Here is a 5030-nt window from a genome sequence, read left to right as displayed (position 1 = left end):
TTCTTTTGATGGGCACTTAGGTTGTTTCCATCTCTTTGCTATTGTAAATAGTGCTGTGAATGAGTATGGGTGTGCATATATCTGTTCTTGTCCTGGCTTTCACTTCTTCAGGAAATGTACCTAGTAATGGGATGCTAGATCAAATGATCTTTCTAATTCCAACTTTTTAAGGAATCGCCGTACTGATTTCCGCAGAGGTTGTATCATTTTACAGTCCCACCAGCAGCAACACCACAATTTAAAAGCATCAATGCTTCTTCCGTTTTCCTTATTCATTGTCCAGTTTTCACATGCATATGAGGTGGTTGAAAATACCATGGCTTGGGTTAGACACACCTTAGTGTTCAGGGAGACATCTTTGCTCTTCAATACTTTAAAAAGGTCTTTTGGAGCAGTTTTGCCCAGTGCAATACATCTGATTTCTTGACTGCTGCTTCTGTAGGTGTTGCTTGTGGATCCAAGTAAAATGAGATTTTTTAAAACTTCAGTCTTTTCTCCATTTATTGTGATGCTGCTTGTTGTTCCAGTTGTGTGGATTTTCATTTTGTTTATGTTGAGGTATAATTCATACTAATGGCCATAGTCTTTAATCTTCATCAGTAAGTGCTTCAAGTCATCTTCACTTTGAACAAGCAAGGTTGTGTCATCTGCATATTATAGGTTGTTAATCTTCTTCCAGTTCTGATGCTGTATTCTTTTTTATATAGTCCAGCTTCTTGGATTATTCGTTCAGGGTACAGATTGAATAAGTGTGGTGAAAGAATACATCCCTGATGCACACCCTTCCTGATATTAAATCACACAGTATCCCCTTATTCTGTTCAAATAGCAGCCTCCTGCTCTATGTACTGATTCCACATGAGTGCAATTAAGTGCTCTGGAATTCACATTCTTTTCAGTGTTATCCATGATATGTTATGATCCACACAGTTCAATCCTTTTGTATAGTCAGTTCAGCACAAGGTAATATCGTTCTGGTCTTCTTTGCTTTCAACCAAGATCCATGTGACATCAGCTGTGATATCCCTCATTCTACATTCTGTTCTGAACCCAGCTTACATTTCTGGAAGTTCCCTGTCAATATACTGCTGTAACTGTTCTTGAGTTATCTTCAGCAAAATTTTACTTGCATGTGATATTAATGATATTGTTTAATAATTGCCACATTCTGTTGGATCACCTTTCTTTGGAATGGGTGCAAATATGCATCTCTTCCAGATAGTTGGCCTCCAGATTTACTTGGCGTGGATAAATAAGTGCCTCCAGAGCAGCATTGTTTGTTGAAACATCTCAATGGGTATTCCATCATTTCCTTGGAGCCTTGTTTTTTGCCAGTTCCCTTCAGTACAGCTTTGACTTATTCCTTCAATATCATTGGTTATTGATCACATGCCACCTCCTGAAATAGTTGAATATTGGCCAATTCTTTTTTGAACAGTGACTCTATGTATTCCTTCCATGTTCTTTTGATGCTTCCGGCATCATTCAACATTTTGCCCATAGAATCCTTCAATATTGCAACTCAAAGCTTGTGTTTTTTCTTTAGTTCTTTTGGCTTTAGAAATGACGAGCATGTTCTTCCTGTTTGGTATTTTAAATCCAGGTCCTTGCACATTTCACTGTAGTAATTGACTTTGCCTAGTCAAGCTGCTCTTTGAAATCTTCTGTTTAGCTCTTTTATCTTGTCATTTCTTCCATTTGCTTTCACTGCTCGTCATTCAAGTGCAAGTTTCAGAGTCTCTTCTGACATCCATTTTGGTTTTTTCTTCCTTTCTTGTCTTTTAAATGACCTTTTGCTTTCTTCATGTATGATGTTCTTGAAGTCCTCACACATCTTATCTGGTTTTCGGTCACTGGTGTTCAGTGCATCAGATCTGTTCTTCAGATGGTGTCTAAATTCAGATGGGATATAATCAAGGTCATATTTTGGCTCTTGTGGAATTGTTTTAATTTGCTTCATCTTCAGCTTGAATTTGCATAGGAGTGTTGATGGTCTGTTCCACAGTCAGCTCCTGGCTTTATTTTACCTGAAGATATTGAGCTTCTCCATTGCCTCTTTCCACAGATACAGTCAATCTAATTTCTGTGTATTCCATCTGGTGAGGTCCATGTGTATAGCCCCTATTTATGTTGTTGAAAAAAGGTGTTTACAGTAAAGAAGTCACTGGTCTTACAAAATTCTGTCATGCCATCTCTGGCATCATTTCTGTCACTAAGGCAATATTTCCAGCTACCAGTGATTCTGCTTTGTTTCCAACTTTTGCAGTGCAATCACCCGTAATAATCAATACATCATGAATGCATCTTTGGTCAATTTCAGATGGCAGAAGTTGGTAAATAATCTTTAGTTTCTTCATCTTTGGCTTTAGTGGTTGGTGCATAAATTTGAATAATGGTAGTATTAACTGGTCTTCCTTATTAGAAAAAAAAAAGAATAGAAAAGAAATTCACTGCTGTGGAGTTGGTTCCAACTCACAGTGACCCCCTCTGTGGGTTTCTGAGGTGGTATCTCTACAGAATAGATTTCCCAGTCTTCCTTCCGAGGAGCAGCTTGTGGGTATGAACCTGCCAACCTTCTGGTTAGCAGTCAACTGTCTCAAGCACTATGCTACCAGAGTTCCTATATATATATTAAGAAAACCCAAACTCACTGCCATCAAGTCGATTCTGACTTGGCAGTCAAATGCCTTAGGCACTACGCCACCAGAGCTCCTACAGGTGTATGGATATTATTCTATTAACTGATAGCGTTGTACTACAGGATAGATCTTGAAACATTGTTTTTGATAATGAATGTGACACCATTCCTCTTTAATTTGTCATTCCCATCCTATTAGATCATATGATTGTTTGATTTCACAGAGGCCAAAACCAGTCTATTTTAGGTCGCTGATACCCATGATACCATTCTTCATGTGTTCTATATTTCATTTATGACAGCTTCCCGTTTTCCTACATTCATACATCATACATTCCACATTCCGATTATTAATGGATGTTTCCAGCTGTTTCTTCCTATTTTGAGTCATGCTTCATCAGCAAGTGAAGGTTCCAAAAGCTTTACTCTATTAATGTCCTTAAGGTTGACTCTACTTCAGGGGGCAGCTCTTCCCCAGTCATGTTTTGAGTGCCTTCCAGCCTGCGGGGTTCATCTTTCAGCACTATATCAGACAGTGATTCACAGCTATTTGTAAGGTTTTCACTGGCCAGTTCTTTGAGAAATGGATGGCTCCTTCCTTCTTCCCCATCTGTCTTAGTGTGGAATCTCTCCACTGAAACCAGTCCAGCACATACACTAAAATTGGAATGATACAGAGAACATTAGTATGGCCACTGAGCAAGGATAACACGCCTTTGCATAGTCAATAAAATAAATGTAAAATCTTAGTGGGTGTTGTGTTAGATTGGGTTCTCTAGAGAAACACAAAAACCAGCAAAGCGTGTATATGTACTTAGAGAGAGAGAGAGAGAAATTTATCTTAGGAAAATGGCTCACAAACGTATAGAAGCCGGCAAGTCCAAGTCTCTGGAGGAAACAGGCTGGCGGCAGCCTTAGCTTCCGTAAGCGCAGGGGGCCAAGAAATTCAGGGCTGGCAGGCAGTACACTGGTTGTTGACTCCAACAAAAGATGAATACAAGATCTCCAGGCTGAGCAGTGGGCTGCTCACGCACAGAAGTTTGTAGTCAGCACACCAGGGTTCCAATCCCTCAAAGAATGTGTCTCTTCTCAGGATGTCCCTGGATATGTTGGAAGCAGGCCACACCCCTAGGGAAACTCCCCTTGGGCAGACTGGCCACACAGAACTGGGGTCCAGCCAAGTTGACACACAGCTCCAACTATCACAGGTGTGAAATGGTATCTCATTGTGGTTTTGATTGGAATCTCTTTTAATTTGATTGGAGCATCTTTTCTTGTGTTTGGTGGTCATTTGAATGTCCCCTTTGGTGAAGTGTTCAAGTCTGTTGCTCATTTTGTCATTAGGTTATTTTCCTTTTTGCTGTTAAGTTGTCTTAAGTTTTATATATATTTGGTTATTAGATTCTTGTCAGATACTTGGCTTGCTAAGATATTCTCCCATTTGGTTGTTGTTGTTGTTGTTGTTATATGCCGTCGAGTCAAACCTGACTCATAACGACCCCTCCTTGGCTTGTCCTTTTACTTTTTTGATTAAAGTTCTTTGATGAACAAAGTTTTAAATTTTTACGAGGTTACATTTCATTATTCATCTTTTGCTTGTTGTGCTTTTGTTATATAGTCTTTAGATAATCCATTGTTAAAAGCTAGGTCTAACAGTATTATTGCTTTTGCTTTTTCCTCAGAATGTTAATTGCTTTAATTTGCACATTTTGGTTCTTAATCCATTTTGAATTTTTGTGTATGGTGTTTGGCGTGCATACTGTTTCATTTTCCTGCATGTGGAAATCCAGTTTTCCCGGCACCATTTATCGAAGAGACTCTTCTATCTCCATCAAATGATCTGAGTTGGGGAGGTGCTGGCGTACTCCAGCAAACTACAGGGGGGGCCTGCCTTGTTGAGTTTAGAGCAGAAGCTTGGGGGGCCGTCTCTTTGTACAGACAGGCTGTGGTAGTTAGGGTAGCATGCTCCTTTTTGGAGGCCACTTCCCTAGTTCGTAGCAGCCATTGGCTGCATGGCTGAGGAGAGGGACAGAGATGACTGGAGCGTAATTTTCCTACCATATGTAACTTCTTGATTCGTTGATTTTTGCCTGTATGCAGTTCCGTGCTGTTTACCACTGCTTCCCGATTCAGAGTCTCTCAAAGCTGAGCACCATTTCTTTGTAGTTCTTGTTGTATTTGTGGGGGAGGGTTAGAATGCCACCATCTTCCCAGAATTCCCAGGTTCCTCCATAGGGTTTTCCGTGGCTGGCTGATTTTTCAGTAGTAGATGACCAAGTCTTTCTTTCAGGAGCCAGCCTATAGGTGGACTTCAGATCACATTAACATTCGTGCCATTTAGGGACTTCTCAATCTCCTTAACCTAGAATAGTCACTTTATTCTTTTTTTTTT

The 5030-nt window shown here is 39.9% G+C and overlaps 1 pseudogene; it reads left to right on the top strand.

Annotated features, from left to right (window-relative positions):
• The first annotated feature begins 3281 nt into the window (after positions 1-3281).
• LOC122150672 lies at positions 3282-3379 on the top strand (annotated as a pseudogene).
• Positions 3380-5030: the final 1651 nt, after the last annotated feature.

The sequence above is a fragment of the Orycteropus afer genome, unplaced genomic scaffold (genome assembly GCF_000298275.1).
Source record: "Orycteropus afer afer isolate SDZICR_OR568_19922 unplaced genomic scaffold, OryAfe1.0 scaffold00196, whole genome shotgun sequence".
NCBI lineage: Eukaryota > Metazoa > Chordata > Mammalia > Tubulidentata > Orycteropodidae > Orycteropus > Orycteropus afer.
The sequence above is the reverse complement of the archived record's forward strand: the minus strand, read 5'-3'. Positions and strand labels throughout refer to the sequence as shown.